This window comes from Aquarana catesbeiana, linkage group LG06 (assembly GCF_042186555.1).
Source record: "Aquarana catesbeiana isolate 2022-GZ linkage group LG06, ASM4218655v1, whole genome shotgun sequence".
Lineage (NCBI taxonomy): Eukaryota > Metazoa > Chordata > Amphibia > Anura > Ranidae > Aquarana > Aquarana catesbeiana.
In genome coordinates this window covers 20,204,548-20,225,957 of record NC_133329.1, presented here as the reverse complement: position 1 = coordinate 20,225,957, position 21,410 = coordinate 20,204,548, and the positions used below count along the sequence as shown (strand labels likewise).

General features: G+C 46.0%; 1 protein-coding gene across 1 annotated transcript in view; it reads right to left on the bottom strand.

Moving 5' to 3' along the window:
- The window catches only part of LOC141148215 (uncharacterized), a 268,920-nt gene that overhangs the window by 128,480 nt on the left and 119,030 nt on the right, over nt 1–21,410 (bottom strand). The gene's annotated exons all lie outside the window — the stretch shown is intronic.

The window sequence follows — 21,410 nt, the reverse complement described above, 5'->3', positions numbered from 1 at the left end:
TTTTCAATTCTTTTCTTTCCTATTCTATTCTAATCTTTTCTATCCAAATTCATTCTAAAAATTCGAAATTCGAATTGCTGAAGCTGGTTAGGTTATATTTTTTTCTATTTTATTCTATTCTTTTCTATTCTATTCTATTGTTTTTCTATTCTATTATTTTCTATTATTTTGGATTCCATTATTTTGGATTCTCTTCTGCACTGTGACATATGTTGATGGAGCACTGGTGCACGGTGACAGATGTGCATGGAGCACTGGTAATACTCTGTGACCGATATGATGGAGCACTGGTACTCTGCAACAGATGTTGGTGGGGCACTAGTGGTACCCTATGACAGATGTTGATGGGGCACTAGTGGTACCCTGTGACAGATGTTGATAGGACAATAGTACACTGTGATAGATGTTGGTGGGGCACTGGTACACTGTGACAAATGTTGATGGGACAATGGTACACTATGACATATGTTGATGGTGCACTGTGACAAGTGTGCATGGAGCACTGTGGTACCCTGTCGCAGATGCTGATGGAACAATAGTAAACCGTGACAGAAGTTAATGGGGCACTGGTGTTACCCTGTGACAAATTTGAATTTCAAATAGAATGCTTTTGAATTTGAATAGTAAAGTTTAGAAGGTAATAGAATAGAAAACAGAAACAATAGAATAGAATATATAACCATCTTCTGAAATTCAGATTTTGAATATAATAAATTTGAATAGAAATGATAAGAATAAAAATAAGAATAGAATAGAAAATCAAAAGAATTAAACACATTAAAAAGAATATAAGTTATATTCTTTCTATTTCATTCTATATAAATTGTTTTTCAATTCTTTTCTATTCTTTTTTTTTTCTTATTTGCTATTCTATTCTTTTATATTTCATATTCTGAAACAGGGGTATCAGAGGTTGGGATATAGGAACAGGGGTATCAGAGTTTGGGATATAGGAACAGGGATATCAGAGGTTGGGATATAGGAACAGGGGTATCAGAGGTTGGGAATATAGGAACAGGGGTATCAGAGGTTGGGAATATAGGAACAGGGGTATCAGAGGTTGGGATATAAGAACAGGGGTATCAGAGGTTGGGATATAGGAACAGGGGTATCAGAGGTTGGGATATAGAAACGGTGGTATCAGAGGTTGGCATATAGGAACAGGGGTATCAGGGGTTGGCATATAGGAACAGGGGTATCAGAGGTTGGCATATAGGAACAGGGGTATCGGAGGTTGGCATATAGGAACAGGGGTATCAGAGGTTGGCATATAGGAACAGGGGTATCGGAGGTTGGCATATGGGAAAGGGGATCACAGGTTCGGGGGTGGGAACAGGGGGTCTTGGGGTAGTAGAGGGATTGGGGTAGTAGAGGGAGAGGTGTAACCATATTGAATTCTCTATTTCATCATTATCACCTTGAGCTTGTGTGCTTCTAAATTTTTCCTGTAGATCAGAGGGGCCATACTGTGGTGAAGGTTTTTTTTTGTAGTTATGAGGGTTGGAGGGATTTCAGGTACAGGGTGGGTACAGGGTGGGTTGACTTGTGTTATCTTAAGACCCCTTTCACACTGGGGCGCTTTGTAGGCTCTACAACTCTAAAAATAGAGATTGCAAAGCACCCTGAAAGAGCCACTCCAATGTGACAGCCCCAAGGGCTCTCACACTGGAGCAGTGCGCTGGCAGGACGCTAAAAAATTTCCTGCTAGCAGCATCTTTGGAGCGGTGAAGGAGCGGTGTGTATACACCGCTCCTGTCCATTGAAATTAATGGGGCAGAGCAGCCATATCGCCAGCATAGCGCTGCTGCAGCAGCGCTTTGCAGTGGATTTAACCCTTTCTCGGCTGCTAGCGGGGGGTAAACATGCCCCTCTAGTGGCCGAATAGCGACGCAAATTTGACGATAAAGCGCTGCTAGAAACAGCGGAGATTTACCGCCAACGCCGCCCCCGCCCCAGTGTGAAAAGGGACTTAGGGGAAGTTATACAATTTGGAGATGTGAAGTCTGGAGTAGTGGTTACACATGGTACAGAAATGGCTCACTGATGTCACCATCAGCAAACCCAATCTGAGAAATGCCATACAGCCATTGCTGGAGTCCATGTAGACAGGAAGTGGCTGCAAAGAGACCCAAGGAGATGAATACAAAATCAAAAATGAAAATGGTTTATGACACAATAGTATGCAGAGCAAATGTCATCCAGTTGAGGTTTACATCTTTCATTAGGTACACTCTGCATGACACACACCCACCACACACACTTATGGCCCCACTTTGTATATATCTATCTGGGACTCTAATTTAGCAGATATTTAATGGCAAGTCTTGTATCTTCACCGGGCTGATTTCCTGCTATCAGTTGGCATCACAGCAACTTGGCTCTTTCTCAAAGTGGCGATTTCTATAAGTGAAATGCACTTCTGACTCTGCACTTCAGCGAATGCACAAAGCGAAAGAACACAAGATAAACACTTTGAAAACCAGCACACAGACATCAGGTGAACTTGTTTACTCCTTTAGCTCTTTTCCCTTGTAACATGCTTTCTCTACCACTGCTTTTGACAACTCTGTCCTCCATCCAAAAACTATCTCTCCTTCACCCCTCTTCCCCCCCCCCACAGCATATATATATCACCCTCACTCCTGTCCTGTCCTTATTACTGCACCCACCAACTCCTGCTAATTCTAAATCCACATACACTAAAAATCTCTAAGACCCTGGGGCATATCCTCTCATATAAATCCCACTCCCATATTACATGCTCCAACTCACTCAGAAGGCAATATCCTTGACCTTGTGTTCTCTCACCTTTGCACTCCATGCAACCTCTCTAACTATCCACTGCCTCTCTCTGATCACCACCTTATTAGTTTCACTCTCTCCCTTTCCTTCACCTTCTCTCCCTCCAACCACCTTAAAGTTACCCGCAGAAACCTACATCATCTCAACCCTTCTCTTCTCTACTCTGCTATCAACAACCTCTACGACAAAATCTCACCCCTATCCTGCACCAACCTAGCCACTTCTGTGTACAAAGCTTCACTTCTAGCCTCACTGAACTCACTTGTCCCCCTCACTACACACAGAATCAAGCCCAGACCCCTTCAACCTTGGCAAACAGATGATACGAGAAATATGAAAAAACGTAGTCGTGCTCTTGAGCGCCTGTGGCGTAAGACTAAGTCCCAGAGAGATTTCAACCAATATAAATCTGCCCTCCAAAAATACAATTCCATCCTCCTCTCTGCCAAGCAGACCTATTTTACCACTCTCATTAGCAACTTATCATCCTGTCCCCGTCAACTCTTCTCCACCTTCAACTCTCTACTTCGTCCTCCCCCGCCTCCACCCGCCAACTCACTCACTGCACAGGAGATCGCCAATCACTTCAAACAGAAGATTCATACTATTCGCGCGGAGATCTCTACTGTGCCGACACCCTCCACGCTTTACACTTCATGCCCAGAGGCACAATCATTATTTCCCTCTTTCAACCCCACCACTACAGATGAAGTTGCTAAACTACTTGCTAATGTCCACCTAACCACCTGCCCTCTGGATCCTGTTCCCTCACAAATGCTACGTTCACCCTCTGGCCCTATACTACACTCTCTAACCCACATCTTCAATCTCTCACTCTCTTCTGGCATCTTCCCTAACTCTCTAAAAAACATGCACTTGTCAGGCCCATACTTAAAAAGCCCTCACTGGACCCATCCAATCTTAACAACCTACGCCCCATCTCCTTGCTCCCCTTCTTATCCAAACTCCTCGAACATCTGGTCTACAACCGACTAAGCGTCCACCTCACTGATAATGTCCTTCTTGATCCCCTTCAGTCTGGATTTCGTCCTCAACACTCCACAGAAACTGCTCTCCTAAAACTAACAAACGATCTACTAATGGCCAAAACCAATCGACACTATTCTGTACTCCTACTCCTGGACCTCTCTGCTGCCTTTGATACGGTTGACCACCCCCTCCTCCTCAAAAAACTACACGCCTTTGGTCTCCGTGACTGTACACTTCGCTGGTTCTCTTCCTACTTATCCAACCACACCTTTAGTGTTTCTTATAACTCTACTTTCTCCTCTGCTCCTCTTCCTTTCTCTGTTGGGGTCCCTCAGGGTTCTGTTCTTGGACCTCTACTATTTTCATCCTACACCGCCTCCCTGGGTCAACTGATAGCCTCCCATGGCTTCCAATACCACCTCTACGCTGACGACACCCAAATCTATTTCTCTACCCCTCAGCTCACTCCCTCTGTCTCCTCACGTATCAGTAATTTACTCTCAGATATATCAGTCTGGATGTCACACCACTTCCTTAAACTCAATCTAGCCAAAACCAAACCTATAATTTTTCCTCCCCCATATGCCTCTTGCCCTGATCTCTCTGTCAAAATCGATGGCACAACTATAAGCCCATCCCCACATGCCAAGGTTCTAGGTGTAATCTTAGACTCTGAACTATCCTTCAAGCAACACATCCAATCACTGTCCAAATCCTGCCGCCTCAACCTCCGCAACATCTCCAAAATACGCCCCTTTCTAACCAATGACACAACAAAGCTCTTAATTACTTGCTGGTCATCTCTCGCCTAGACTACTGCAACTCCCTTCTCATTGGCTTACCTCTACATAGTCTATCACCTCTTCAATCCATTATGAATGCCGCTGCCAGACTCATCCACCTTACCAATCGCTCTGTGTCTGCCACTCCTCTCTGTCAATTCCTCCACTGGCTTCCGCTCGGCCAAAGAATTAAATTCTAACAACTACGTACAAAGCCATCCACAATTTCGCCCCCAGCTACATCACTAGCTTAGTCTCTAAATACCAACCTACTCGCTCTCTTCGGTCCTCTCAAGACCTCCTGCTCTCTAGCTCCCTTGTCACCTCCTCCCATGCTCGCCTCTGGGCCTTTTCCAAAGCCTCTCCAATCCTATGGAATGCCCTACCCCAATCTGTCCCCTTATCTCCTACTTTATTAGCTTTCAGAAGATCCCTGAAAACCCATCTCTTCAGAGAAGCCTACCCTACCCACACCTAACAACTGTATTTTCATTTTTTCCATCAGCTCATCCCCAACAGTTATTACCTTTTGTTTCCACTTGACCCTCCCTTCTAGATTGTAAGCTCTAACGAGCAGGGTCCTCTGATCCCTCCTGTATTGATTTGTATTGTAAGTGTACTGTCTGCCCCATGTTGTAAAGCGATGCGCAAACTGTTGGCGCTATATAAATCCTGTATAATAATAATAATAATAATAATAATAATAATAATAATATTTCCAGTTGTCAGTAAATAATATTCTGTGTCATTAAATGTTGTGCTCTTGGTCAGTAGAAGATATTTGTTGATGTTGGTGGTACTCTCTGTAATATCTCATACCTCCACAGTATATACAGATACAACAATCGGTCTAACACAGGCTGCTTTTTGACATCCATTGTACTGAATGTGATCTCCCCATACGTCCAATACATTTCAATAATCTCTGATGATACCGGTCCATTAAAGAGCCCCGGGAGGTATTATCAGCCGGCATTGCAGGCTTTGTAGTGATGAAGAGGAGGACAATTAAGTAAACCAGCTTTATACATATAGGGGTTTATTTACTAAAGGCAAATCCACTTTGCACTACAAGTGCACTTGGAAGTGCAGTCACAGTAAATCTGAGGGGAATATCTGAAATGAGGGGAAGCTCTGCTGATTTTATCATCCAATCATGTGCAAGCTAAAATGCTGTTTTTTACTTTCCTTGCATATCCCCCTCGGATCTACAGCGACTGCACTTCCAAGTGCAATTTCAAGTGCACTTTGCACTTGTAGTTGGCACTTGTAGTGCAAAGTGGATTTGCCTTTCGTAAATAACCCCCATAGTCTCCTGTCTGAACTGGTCCTAGTATGTGATGTAGGAAGTGGACCTTAAATTGTAAGCTCTTTGAGGACAGAGACTGATGTGAATGTACAATGACAGACCCAACCAGGACAGAGGCTTTTGAAAGGGACTAGGGGCTCGGCATTAAATTATGAGACTGATTGTCCCTCCGGGAGGCTGCCGAGGTCCATCAGGATTGGTGAGGGGGCTTATGCCCACAGATCCCACTGCCCTGCTAAGTACCACACTCTGAACACTGTGCATAGGTAATACTCACTTGGATTACAATTAGTATTGCTATAAATCAGGAGTTGCTATCTTGTATTGGTTATCATCACTTTGCTACAGTCAGAAATCTTTTTTCTGTGAGCTCCAACTTTGCCGGTGAAGACAGTGCAAGGCCTTGCTTTTAGGACATTATTGTTTATTGGTCTTAAAGGGGACATTTTACTGGTAACTATAGTACACTACCTCTCATTAGGATTAAAGGTATTATAGGCTGGCCTGGGGTTCTTCTTTAAAGCAGAAACATATCCTTATACCCATTAATAACTTGCTTAATGTATCCCATTGTGATTGTGTATGTTGTTATTATTAATTTGTCATTACTAACTGTTATTGCTGCAAGCATTATTTCAACATAGTCTTGGCCATAACCAGGATTTGGCTGACTAATCTGCTTTGTGTCTGTGTGTCATTTAAGGGTATACACAACATGTCTGAACCTAGAGTGTCAGAGGGGCTGGAGAGTTCACAGGGTTATGACTGCACAAGAAAACACACATTAATAAAGCAACCCTCGAGGGGGCAGTGCTACGCAGCCAAGAACACTGTTTCTGTTTGATCTGCAACTGCCATGCATGTCTTGACAGTTTGGATGAGGACACAAGCAAATGTGACAGTTAGGAATCCCAGCATTCCAGGAATGGAAGTGTTTTTTGAAACTGTTAAATTGATGGTTTTAGTTCCACTTTATGATTTACTGCTGGCACTCTGGGTTTCAGCAAAATGGCCGCCTTCAGCAAGAAGAAACATGAGCAATGCTGGAGGCAATTTACAGCACACATTCATTTTGATAGCCTAATTAATAATGTGGAATTTATGTTCTTTGCTATAGAACATTATTTTGTATCATGTTGTTATGGGTAATGTTTCTCTTTAACTGTTACCTGATAATTGGATTGCTGTTTGACATTTGTATTGTTCATGTGGTGAGTACCGCTATTTTTGAAGTGTATAAAAACCTGTATTTCAAAGACTTCCGGTTCCGGCGCCACATGGAACGGCTGTAGTCAGATACAGCTCCCGCTGCCCTCCTCCAATCTACCGCTATTAAGCCGGGTAGAGCTTCAGGGCAATCCCCATCCACCACCGCTACACAGGGGGCACACATTGACCGCTATGTGGAGCGGTCATACGCTCAAGCGGACACCTCCGCGGCACCCCCTGTGGGAGACACAGCTCCAGACTCAGCCAAAATGGTGGCTTCTCCATGCTCTGCGGAATTTCTGCTCCCGCACGCTCCAGGTACACAGACACTGGACCCTGCATCACCAGTAGGCATTGCCCAGGAGGTAGTTGCCTTGCTGGGACCCACTTTGGCAGCCACTGTAGTTGCTGCGGTGCACAGAGGGCTGGAGCAACTCCACCTGGAGGTACAGGCACAAGCCCAGAGAATCACCCAGGCAGAGGACAGAATATCATCCCTGGAAGATGATGCCACTGCACAGTCAGCAGCAATAGCCCGCATGACCGCTGAAAACAGAGAATTGTGGGACAAATTGGACGATCTGGAAAATCGTTCCAGAAGAAACAATCTGCACATAATTGAACTGCCAGAATTAGTAGCGAACAACCAGCTCACAAATATATGCGCTAAACTTATTCCTGAAAAGTTGGGCCTCCGCATACCCTGCACTGTCGAGCGCGCCCATCGCATCGATCAGTTCACCGAAACTCGCGCCAAACCCAGACACGTAATTGTCAAGTATCTGAACTACGCCGGCAAAAATTATTCCGCCGCACACGCTCCTTATCAGTGGGCGGAGCAAAACTGCTGCTCTCTGCAGACTATTTGATTGAGGTGATGAAACAACGTAAAGCATTCTCCACAATCTTCTCAACTTTATACCACAATCAAGTGAAATTTTCTCTGGCATATCCAGCTACCCTGCGTAACCAAATGCACTCAGGGGAACACCTCACTTTTACTTCGACAGATGAAGTGGATCGATACCTTGCAACAGCCAGCACAGAAATGGATCACACCAACTCCGCAGAAGGCTCTTCTTCATCACTGACTACTTCTCCCTCTGCATCCCGCAAACAACAACACAGCCCGAGCAAGCCGCCATACAAACGCAATCGCTTTACCCATCAGGCGGATCGTTCCAGCAATCGCTGAAGACAAACCTCAGAATCTACCAACCGGCGAATGCACATGAGAGACGGTAGTATCATCACCTCTTTTTCTCCTTTTTTTCTCCACATCTCTCACATTGCTGTTTGAGTTAACTCTTTGCTCCATATGCTGGGCTACCACAGTACTGCACCTGAATGTAGACGCTAGGTCATTTTTCCCCTCTGTTACTTTTCTCCCATCTTGAGCTACTTAAGAGTACTGGCTATTAGTGGATGCAGTCTCCCTCAAGGTATCTGACAGTAGCTAACTGCCCTGCTCACTCTTTGAGATGGCCCTTGACATCTGCTGTAACCTCCTGGAACATAAACACTCCACTCATCTACGCCTAGATACCCATTTAACCCCCACCGAAGTGGCAAGCACTCCTCTACACCCTTCTCTCCCTCCTCTCTCCCTTCACCTCTCCTCCTCCGAAGCTCACACCTCATCCCTAAGAGGGGAGCAGGTGAAAGGCGGGGGACAGCGCCGTCTGGTTTAGCCTCATGTGGAAAAAAGTGAGGTATTTGATGTTTGATAGATGCTTTTTACACCAAACCTCTGTTATGTTGTTTTTTTTACAGCTATAGCTTGTCACACAATTTCTAATTTTCTGTTTTGTGCCTTTATTTTTAGGAAACTTACAATACTTGGGTGCCCCTCAGAGTTGATGACGCAATGGCTATAGGAAGACTTCATTCCTTACATCAAGCTTAGGACATCCCTACACATCAGACATGGCCTCCTCAATCGATGGGAATCACCTAACGATTGTATCGTGGAACGTTAAGGGGCTTCGCTCTCCAAGTAAGTGCATACCAATACTTAGACACTTAAAGCATCTGCGGGCGGATGTGTCGTTGCTTCAAGAGACACATTTGTCCGCAGATGATCTGACCCGTCAACGCAAATTATGAGTAGGAACTGTATACGGTTCACCCGCCGTAGGACGCAAACCTGGAGTAGCCATCCTACTACACAGGAACCTGAAACATACTATTAAGGACATCAAGACTGACCTGACAGGCCGCAAAATGAAGATACACATGACCTTAGCTGACAAAGGCATAGCTATCACCAATAAATATGCTCCCAACTCGCCAGACGCCTAATTTTTTCAAGACATAGTGACTTGGATACTGGCTGCACCAGAGTCTCTACACTTAGTAGGAGGGGACTTCAATTCAGTTACGTCCACCACGATTGACCATACTGGTGACGCGAATCATAGGGTGACCAGGAATAACACTCTAACTCCGACCTCAACGCTCCTAACACAAACGATAGATTCCAGTTGATAGATGTATGGCCATTAACACACCCGACAGACCGAGAATATACCTTCTACTCCCCCCCCACTATTCTTTCTCTCGCATTGACTACTTTTTTGCATCTCCCGCACTTTTACCAATGCTAAGTGAAATCAATGATGCTAGAATCTCAGACCACAGTCCCATCGCAATACACTTGATCAATACGCAACCGTCTTCTCCAACGCAAATGTGGCGCTTCCCTTCTTACCTAGCGGATAACGAGGACTTCCGCCACATGCTATATACAACATGGACAGAATATGCCTCGACCAACGCAGTGCACGTTACAGACCCAAACCTCTTCTGGGAGGCTGGAAAAGCCTTCATGCGGGGGAAAATTATTTCTTATACCACTCAACTTAAGAAGAATGCTAAACAACACTACATGCGAGCTAACGAGACTCTACGCTCAGCACACAAAAAACTCATGCTTAATCGTACACTTCATAACATTCAGGCCTGGAGAAAAGCCAAACGAGAATTCGACCTATGGACTGAACGACTGAACAACAAGAATTAGCCAAGTCCTCTTATTCTACTTTACATTTCCATAGGTTTGGTAACAAGGTGGGCAAACTGCTGGCGAAGCTCTGCACGGGTTCAAAACGGCCCACCCATATCTCTGCCCTGAAAAATGAAGCTGGCATACTAGTTACTACACCTATGGAAATTAGTAAACTATTAGCCGACTATTACACTAACCTATATTCAGCAGACCCGAATGATCGACCAACGGCCAAAGCTCTCTTAGCTAAGATCCGTTTGTCCAAACTTCAGGAGGATCATTTAGGTGCCCTTAACGAGCCCATCACTGTTTAGGATATCCAACTGACAATCAAATCACTGACGTCCGCTAAAGCCCAAGGCCCAGATGGTTATACGGCCGAATTTTACAAGTTAACAAAAGACTTTATTCCAGATACCCTGAAACATGTTTATGCAGCCGTGTGGGATGGGGGCCCCTATCTCCCTACAGGAACGCAGGCACATATCAATTTAATCGACAAAAAAGGTAAGGACCTCTCACTTCCATGATCATACCGACCAATCTCATTAATTAATGTAGACGTCGTACACGCGTCTGGTCACCCCCGACTTTATCTCTGATGCGATCCCCCTGACAAAAGGAACTAGACAGGGGTTCCCACTCTCCCCTCTATTATTCAACATTGCAATCGAGCTTTTATCCAGACTACTGAATCCGCCTGACGGGGTTAGTGGCATCACAATAAGTAACCAAACTCTCCGCTCCGCCCTATTTGCGGACGACATATTGGTTTTCTCCACCGAACCCCTGGCAGACTTTGATAGACTCCGAAAACTCTTCCAGACTTTCCGACTGTGCTCAGGCTTTTGAATTAACTTCGGTAAAAGTGAAGTATTATCGCTCCATCCCAAGTTGTCTACTAAATGGCGACACCAGCCTCCTTTAGCCATAGCAATGCAGCATATCACATATCTAGGCATTCATATTGGTCGAGAACCCTCCTCCTTATATACACTCAACTTCCCACCGTTGAAATCAAAAATTGTAAAGGAGTTGGAAGCTTGGGCCGCTCTCCCCCTCTTGCTCTTTGGGAGATGTCACCTTTTCAAAATGGTGTTGTTTGCATGCCTACTTTACCCTATGCAGACTATTCCTCTTTTAATAAAGCACTCCGATGGAAAAAACATTTCACAAGGCATTATCCGCCTTTTTATGGTCTCGCAAAAAATCACGAATTACGCAACAAAAACTTTGTCTCCCGAAGTCTGAAAGGGGTGGGCTTGCCAAATATACATTTTTATAATCTTGCCTGTCTACTCAGAAAGGGTCTTGACTGGATATCTGGCAAATCTAGGTACTCCAATACCATTCTCGAGGGTGCCTTGACCTATCCATATGCCCTACCAGCCATTCTCCACTCAAACCCTAAAAAACTACCAACATACCTTAAGTCGAGTGTACTCATCAGGGAAACAATTATAGCCTGGAGAGAGGTACAAAGACTGCTGGGACTACCCTCCAATATTTCCAGCCATCTGCCAATTCAAGGCAACCCGATGTTTCTCCTGTCCACTCTACACAAAGCCTTTGACCAGTGGAGTGCTAAGGGTCTTATCAACACTACCTCACTATACCTTATTAGCCCTTAGTAGCCACTATACCTTAGTAGCCAAATTTAAATCCTTTCAAACCCTGTCAAGGGAATTCTCCCTGCCAGCAACACATATTTTCTTTTACCACCAGCTGGTCAGTTATTTACGGTCCTGCTATGGACCTGGAATGGATCCCCTCCAAAAGTCCTTTATTGACACTGTGCTACACAGTGATGACTACTTAATTTCCAGCTTATACTCTCATCTTATTGCCCATCAGACTGCCAAATATCATCTTAAACTGTTTCAAAAGTGGTCTAATATATTTGACGATGAAGGCCTTCCGGAGAAAATCCTTGAAGGATACAGACAAGTTCACAGACTTACTATATCCGAAACATGGCGTGAAACTCAATTTAAAATTATCCATAGGGCATACTACCCTTTCCGTATCAACAAAACAGATCCAGTCTAGGAGCGGTGCCCCTGGTGCTCCACATCATGCCCCATGCTGGTCCCCCCCCTCTGGGAGTGCCAATCCACTATTACATATTGGGACTCTGTACTGAACTTTATATACAAGATCACTAAAATACAGATCCCAAGGCATTATCTTATATGTCTGTTTGGGTGTGAACCACCCTTATCCACACCGTCAGCAAAGAGTCCACTTAACATCTCCCACTGGACGCATATATGCCTCCTGGTGGCCCGCAGGACTATCATGTCACACTGGATCAAGCCAACACCGCCAAATTTACCGGCGGTGAAAAAAGCCCTCTTATCGCTCTTTTATCTGGAAAGGTTGGACACCATAGTATTGAACTTTCGCCCCATCTCACAATTTTTCATGAGATGGCGCAAATTCATGGAGCACACGTTCTCACAAGAAGACCTAAAAAAACTCATGCAACCATTTCACTACACGGATTGGTATCTCAATCGAGACCTTACAAGCTCCCTGGGCAACCTTAAATTATCAAATCTGTCAGACCCCTTTACATTTTTACCACCCTGAACTACAAAAACAAATCTTGGAGGCTCCTTGATGTTCGTGATTACTTCATACCATCAGCTGTCAACTTCACCCACCACCACTCCTCTGACTAGATCAATATATAAGATTGCTATTATAATTCTCCAAGCGTTACTTCCATTCCTAAAGGCACTAAGTGTTATGTTATTCTGTGACTTCAACATGATGTTGTAAAAATGTTACACAGTTTATTTACCATGTACTAATGTAATGTAAAAACCCAATAAACATTTTTGAAAAAAAAAAAAAAACGGTATTTCTGTTCAATAATGGGTCATTCCTTCTGTGTATGATGCTTGGGGTAAAGGGCTGGCATTAGCTCTAGGCCTGCTGGAAGGGTTTGGAGGGCAGATGGCACTGTTTGGCGGAGGAACCCAGGCAGGGTGCCAGGCAGTCAATCACATGTACATGTAGCATCCTTGTCTTAAAAAGATTAGTAAATTTAGCTGTGATAGGTGGTAACTAACCTGGATGATTTACAGTCTTTGTGATCATTTGGGTTTTCTTCTAAGCCTGATTCAACTCTGGTTTTTCCCTTCTGTCAATAGGTGGCACTGTTGCCTTTTGCATTGGATGATGAGCAGTGAGACTGAGGTATGAATACGTATATCTCTTTCAGCCAATCAGTAGGAGTTTCATGGCCCATAAGCATGCTGGGAGATAGTGTATATATTTGGAGGAGGTCAAGTGATCAAGGTCCTCCCACCCAGAATTCTGTCTGGTGTGGCTGTGTGAGGAAGAGCTGCGTTGGGAGGGGCCTGGAGTCTAAGGCCTGGTCATGAGCTCGGGGGTTCTGTTAGAGAGAGCCGGTTTGCTGCCTGGGGGCATGGGAGAGGCTCTGCATGGTGTTGTGAGTTTTTAGTTGCTATAGGGAACAGCTGTTGCTATGTAGCTGCAGAACATTGGGTGCAGGCCTAAGGGCCTTGTTCTGTATTGCTGTCTATCTGGTTATTTTGTGTTTGGAGTCTGCTGATTAGGGATGAGCCGAACACCCCCCTGTTCGGTTCGCACCAGAACATGCGAACAGGAAAAAAATTCGTTCGAACACGCGAACACCGTTAAAGTCTATGGGACACGAACATGAATAATCAAAAGTGCTAATTTTAAAGGCTAATATGCAAGTTATTGTCAATAAAAGTGTTTGGGGACCTGGGTCCTGCCCCAGGGGACATGAATCAATGCAAAAAAAAGTTTTAAAAACGGCCGTTTTTTCAGGAGCAGTGATTTTAATAATGCTTAAAGTCAAACAATAAAAGTGTAATATCCCTTTAAATTTCGTACCTGGGGGGTGTCTATAGTATGCCTGTAAAGGGGCGCATGTTTCCCGTGTTTAGAACAGTCTGACAGCAAAATGACATTTTGAAGGAAAAAACACATTTAAAACTACCGCGGCTATTGCATTGCCGACAATACACATAGAAGTTCATTGATAAAAACGGCATGGGAATTCCCCACAGGGCAACCCCGAACCAAAATTAAAAAAAAAAAATGATGTGGGAGTCCCCCTAAATTCCATACAAGGCCCTTCAGGTCTGGTATGGATATTAAGGGGAACCCCAGCCAAAATTTAAAAAAAAAAATTGACGTGGGGTTCCCCCTAAATTCCATACCAGACCCTTCAGGTCTGGTATGGATTTTAAGGGGAACCCCGCGCCCAAAAAAAAAAAAAAAAACGGCGTGGGGTCCCCCTAAAAATCCATACCAGACCCTTATCCGAGCACGCAACCTGGCAGGCCGCAGGAAAAGAGGGGGGGACGAGAGTGCGGCCCCCCCCCTCCTGAACCGTACCAGGCCACATGCCCTCAACATTGGGAGGGTGCTTTGGGGTAGCCCCCCAAAACACCTTGTCCCCATGTTGATGAGGACAAGGGCCTCATCCTCACAACCGTGGCCGGTGGTTGTGGGGGTCTGCGGGCGGGGGGCTTATTGGAATCTGGAAGCCCCCTTTAACAAGGGGACCCCCAGATCCCGGCCCCCCCCTGTGTGAAATGGTAAGGGGGTACTTACCCCTACCATTTCACTAAAAAACTGTCAAAAATGTTAAAAATGACAAGAGACAGTTTTTGACAATTCCTTTATTTAAATGCTTCTTCTTTCTTCCTTCATCTTCTTCTTCTTCTGGTTCTTCTGGCTCTTCTGGTTCTTCCTCCGGCGTTCTCGTCCAGCATCTTCTCCGCGGCGTCTTCTATCTTCTTCTCCTCGGGCCGCTCCGCACCCATGGCATGAGGGGAGGCTCCCGCTCTTCTCTTCATCTTCTTCTCTTCTTCATCTTCTTCTTCATCTTCTTCTTCTTCTTCATCTTTTCTTCCTTCTTCTCTTCTTCATGTCTTCTCCGGGCCGCTCCGCAGCCATGCTGGCATGGTGGGAGGCTCCCGCTGTGTGACGGCGTCTCTTCGTCTGACGGTTCTTAAATAACGGGGGGCGGGGCCACCCGGTGACCCCGCCCCCCTCTGACGCACGGTGACATGACGGGACTTCCCTGTGGCATTCCCCGTGACGTCACAGGGAAGTCCCGTCATGTCACCGTGCGTCAGAGGGGGGCGGGGTCACCGGGAGGCCCCGCCCCCCGTTATTTAAGAACCGTCAGACGAAGAGATGCCGTCACACAGCGGGAGCCTCCCACCATGCCACAGCATGGCTGCGGAGCGGCCCAGAGAAGACAGGAAGAAGAGAAGAAGGAAGAAGATGAAGAAGAAGATGAAGAAGAAGATGAAGAAGAGAAGAAGATGAAGAGAAGAGTGGGAGCCTCCCCCCTCATGCCATGGGTGCGGAGCGGCCCGAGGAGAAGAAGATAGAAGACGCCGCGGAGAAGATGCTGGACGAGAACGCCGGAGGAAGAACCAGAAGAGCCAGAAGAACCAGAAGAAGAAGAAGATGAAGGAAGAAAGAAGAAGCATTTAAATAAAGGAATTGTCAAAAACTGTCTCTTGTCATTTTTAACATTTTTGACAGTTTTTTAGTGAAATGGTAGGGGTAAGTACCCCCTTACCATTTCACACAGGGGGGGGGCCGGGATCTGGGGGTCCCCTTGTTAAAGGGGGCTTCCAGATTCCGATAAGCCCCCCGCCCGCAGACCCCCACAACCACCGGCCAGGGTTGTGGGGATGAGGCCCTTGTCCTCATCAACATGGGGACAAGGTGTTTTGGGGGGCTACCCCAAAGCACCCTCCCAATGTTGAGGGCATGTGGCCTGGTACGGTTCAGGAGGGGGGGGGCGCACTCTCGTCCCCCCCTCTTTTCCTGCGGCCTGCCAGGTTGCGTGCTCGGATAAGGGTCTGGTATGGATTTTTAGGGGGACCCCACGCCGTTTTTTTTTTTTTTTTTTGGCGCGGGGTTCCCCTTAAAATCCATACCAGACCTGAAGGGTCTGGTATGGAATTTAGGGGGAACCCCACGTCAATTTTTTTTTTAAATTTTGGCTGGGGTTCCCTTAATATCCATACCAGACCTGAAGGGCCTTGTATGGAATTTAGGGGGACCCCCACATCATTTTTTTTTTTTTTTTTTTGGTTCGGGGTTCCCCTGTGGGGAATTCCCATGCCGTTTTTATCAATGAACTTCTATGTGTATTGTCGGCAATGCAATAGCCGCGGGTAGTTTTAAATGAGTTTTTTCCTTCCAAATGTCATTTTGCTGTCAGACTGTTCTAAACACAGGAAACATGCGCCCCTTTACAGGCATACTATAGACACCCCCCAGGTACGAAATTTAAAGGGATATTACACTTTTATTGTTTGACTTTAAGCATTAATAAAATCACTGCTCCTGAAAAAACGTCCGTTTTTAAAACTTTTTTTTGCATTGATCCATGTCCCCTGGGGCAGGACCCGGGTCCCCAAATACTTTTTATGACAATAACTTGCATATAAGCCTTTAAAATTAGCACTTTTGATTTCTCCCATAGACGTTTAAAGGGTGTTCCGCGGCATTCGAATTTGCCGCGAACACCCCAAATTGTTCGCTGTTCGGCGAACTTGCGAACAGCCAATGTTCGAGTAGAACATGAGTTCGACTCGAACTCGAAGCTCATCCCTACTGCTGATCTGTCTGTCTATTGTCCTAGGTAGTGTTGGGCGAATGGTTCAGGCTGAACATTGGCTGTTTGCCCCGTTCGGGGGAACACCCAAATTTGCAGGGTGTTTGGTGGGTGTTTGCCCCACCGAATGCCCTGCAATGATTGGGCAAAGCTTTGCCCAATCAGGGCGCAGTAAAAGCTGGTTGTTAAGGAGTATGGCCAGGAAGATGGTTGCAGCATCCTTAACAATCGATGAGTCAACTGTCAATGGGCTTCCCCGCTGGCAGCTGAATAAAAAAAAATAATAATTTGCCAGTGAAAATAGTAAAAAAAAAATGCACGGGGGTTCCTTCGGGTCTCGTGTGGATTTTAAAAGGAATCCCATGCCAATTTTTTGTTTTAAAATGGCATGGGGTCCCCCCAAAATCCATGCTTATTTTCAGAAACCATGAATCAGACCGAGACAGAAGTACAGTTAATCACATTAGTTTAATAATAATAAAAAGGTTAACAAAGTAAGCGTAGTCAATACATAGCCGATGTTCAGTAACCAGATCAGGTAGTCAGCCAATGCCAATGTCAGAGAGCCAGAGATCAACATAGTAGTACAGCAAGCAGGATCAGGAGCCAGAAGGGACGTCAGCAGAGCAAGTCTTCAACAGGAACGCAGGAGAAAGTCTGTGAGATGTGACCAAAGGCGAATGCAGAGATGAAGTGAGCTGGACAGCTTTAAGTAGGCAGGACTGATGAGCAGATCATCAACAGCTGAATCACTGTGGAGAGAAAGGAGCTGGCAATTAGCTGACAGCTGAGCAGCCAGCTCAGAGAAGGAAGGGCTGAGCCCAGCCCTGACAGTACCCCCTCCTCAGCAACCCGTCCCCCTCGGAGGACCACCAGGCTTGAGGGGAAAACGCCTATGGAAATCACGGAGGAGGACAGGGGCATGTACGTCCGAGGATGAGACCCAAGAGCGTTCCTCCAGACCTTACCCCTTCGAATGCACCAGGTACTGTATGCGCCCACGGAACCTACGGGAATCAACAATGGATTGTACTTCATACTCCTCATGGTTCTCAACCTGTATAGGGTGAGGACGTGGCACCAAGGTGTTAAAGCAGTTGCAGACCAAAGGTTTTAATAGGATACATGAAACACATTAGAGATGCGCATACTAGGAGGAAGGTCCAATGTGTAAGCCACTGGGTTAATCCTGCGAAGGATACGGAAAGGCCCAAAAAACCTAGGTGCGAACTTCAAAGAAGGAAAACGAAGTCGGAGGTTGCGAGACGACAGCCAGACTCTTTCCCCAACCTGGTAGGAAGGCGAAGGCAGGCATCTTCGGCCAGCATGGAATCTGTACCTATCATTAGCATGTCACAAAGCCTCCTGGACTTGTGTCCAAGTGGAACGAAGACCATGGAGATGCTCCTCTAACACAGGAATACTCTGCGGAACAAACGAGGCAGGCAACACGGAAGGTTGGAAACCATAGTTCGCCATAAACGGGGAAAAACGGGAAGCTGAATTCAAGGCACTATTCTGAGCAAACTCCGCCCACGGTAAGAGGTCTGACCAGTTGTTATGATGGTCAGAAATATAGCAACATAGGAATTTCTCCAAGGACTGATTGGCTCATTCTGTGGCCCCATTAGACTGTGGGTGATACGCAGGGGAGAAATCAAGCTGAATATCCAGCTGTGCACAAAAGGCTCACCAGAACCGGGACACAAACTGACTACCCTGTCTGAGACAATCACCTTGGTTAGCCCATGTAAGCTGAAGATCTCCCGAGTAAAAATAGAAGCCAGTTCCTTAGACGTAGGCAACTTCTTGAGTGGAATACAATGCAAAATTTTCGAGAACTGGTCAACCACCATAAGGATAACTGTGTTGCCCTGGGAATTGGGTAACTCCACAATGAAATCCATAGACAGGTGGGTCCAAGGCCTCTCTCCATTGGGTATGGGTTGTAGGAGGCCCACTGGAAGGTGTCATGGAGTCTTACTCTGAGCACACACAGAACAAGCAACTGCGAAGACGGTTACATCAGCACGTAGACTAGGCCACCAGAATTGTTGGGAAATGGCCCAAAAGAGTTGATTCTTCCCAGGGTGGCCAGCAGCCTTGAGAGAATGGTAAGTCTGGAGCATGGCAGTATGGAGACTCTAGGGAACAAAGCAGCGGTCACAAGGTTTCTCAGGAGGAGCATCGACCTGAGCAGCAAGAATTTTGTCACCCAAAGGAGAAGTAAGACTGGTGCAAACCGTAGCCAGAATATCAGGAGGAATCACAGGAACTGGAACCGACTCCATCTTGGAAGTGGAGGAAAATTGTTGTGAGAAGGCGTCAGCCCTTACATTCTTAATACCGGGTAAGAATGAGACAATGTAATTAAAACTCGACAAGAAAAGAGCCCATCGCGCCCTTCTGGGAGAGAGGCACTTAGCCTCAGACAAGAATGTGAGATTCTTATGGTCAGCAAGAATGAGAATCGGCACAGTGGTACCTTCAATTCTCCATTCTTTCAGGGCTAAACTGATCGCCAACAGCTCTCTGTCATCAATCTCGTAACTGCACTCTGCCGGTGACAATTTCTTGGAAAAGTAGCCACACAGATGCATAGCGCACTCAGAGTTAGGACATTGAGACAGAAGGGTGCCAACTCCAGTCTCAGAAGCATCAACTTCTTGGGTAAAAGGCAACGTAGGATCAGGGTGTGCCAACACAGGAGCAGAAACAAAGACAACCTTGAGACTCTCAAAGGCCTTAATGGACTCCGGAGACCAACTCGGTGGGTTGCTGTCTTTCCTGGTCATATCAGTCAGGGGCTTGTCCACAGACGAGAAGTTACAAATAAACTTCCGATAATAGTTGGCAAAGCCAAGAAAACGCTGCATAGGACGTAAACCCACGGGTCAAAACCACTGTAGGACCGCTGAAAGTTTCTCTGGATCCATCAAAAAACCAGCAGTGGAAATAACATAGCCCAGGAATTTCACCTGTTCACAAAGAAATTCGCACTTTTCCAATTTACAATAGAGATTGTTCTCTCGTAGTCTCTGAAGCACACGATAGACATCTGTGTGGTGGCTCTCCAGGGAATTGGAAAATATGAGGATATCGTCGAGATAAACCACGACACATAACTGCAACAAATCTCAGAGGACATTCTTAATGAACTCCTGGAAAACTTCCGGAGCGTTACAAAGGCCAAAAGGCATTTCAAGATACTCATAATGACCTGATCTGGTATTAAACGCAGTTTTCCACTTGTCGCCCTCCTTAATCCTGACAAGATTGTATGCCCCTCTCAAATCAAGCTTTGTGAAAACCGTTGCTCCCTTGAGGCAGCCAAAAACTCCATAATCAATGGAATGGGATAGACATTCTTAATCGTAAAACGATTGAGACCCCTATAATCGATACAAGGTCTCAGTTCCCCACTCTTCTTCACAAAAAAGAAACCAGCACCAACAGGAGATGAGGATTTGCGGATGAAACCATAAGAAAGTGCATCTGCAACATACTCCTCCATGGCCTTATCCTCCAAGACCAACAAAGGGTAAACCCGGCCACGGGGGGTATGGCACCAGGTTGAAGGTCAATTGAGCAATCATACGACTGGTGTGGAGGCAAAGTACTGTCTTGACCTTTGTCAAAGACATCGCTAAAATGGCGGTACTCCTCCGGCAGGGAGGAGAGTGAAGTGGTGCACAGGACCTTGGCTACCTACTGTAAGCATTTCTCACTGCACTGTGGCAACCAGGACAGAACCTCAGCATGGAGCCAATCAAAAAAAGGGTTGTGCCTCTGTAACCAAGGTTAACCAATAACCAGCAGAAACTTCGGTGAGGAAATAACTTGGAATTGGATTATCTCATGGTGAAGGGCCCCTACGACCGTGGACTACAGAACAGTCTCATGAGTCACATGGGCAGGCTGTAGAGGTCTCCCGTCAAGAGCCTCAATGGCAAGTGGAGTGTCACGTAGCTGCAGTGGAATCGAGTGCTTCAATACAAAGGCAGCATAAATGAACAGACCTGCAGTCCCAGAGTCAATTAGAGCCTGTATCTCGACGGATGACTCAGCCCAAGACAGGGTAACTGAAACCAGAGGCTTATCTTTCTGGGAAACTGGAGATGAAACAACGCCACCTAAGGCCTGTCCGTGTTCCGCGTTCCCTGGACAGGTAGGACAAGACTTCAAAAAGTGATCAGCCTGGCCACAATAAAGGCACAATCTCTCCCTCCTCCTAAGGGCTCTCTCATCCACAGAGAGACGCGTGAAGCCCAAGTGCATGGGTTCATCTTCACAGACCGACTCGGTACATGGAGGCATGGGAGGTGAGGGAGGCAAGGGTGGGACTGCAAAGCTCGGAGACAAATGTACAAGAGGCTTGCGCCAGTGCTCCTTAAAAGAGAGTCTTTCTCTGAGTCTGGAGTCAATGAGGATGGCAAATGTGATCAACCTCTACAGCTCAGTGGGTATATCTCGGGCTGCTATCTCATCCTTGATGTTATCCGAGAGACCATGAGAGAAGGCAGCCATGAGGGCCTCATTGTTCCAAACAACCTCTCCTGCCAGAGTACAGAATTCAATGGCGTAATCGGCAACAGTTCTCATACTCTGATGGACATGAGGCTCTTGGCAGCAGAAGCGGAGCGTGCGGGAATGTCAAATACCCTT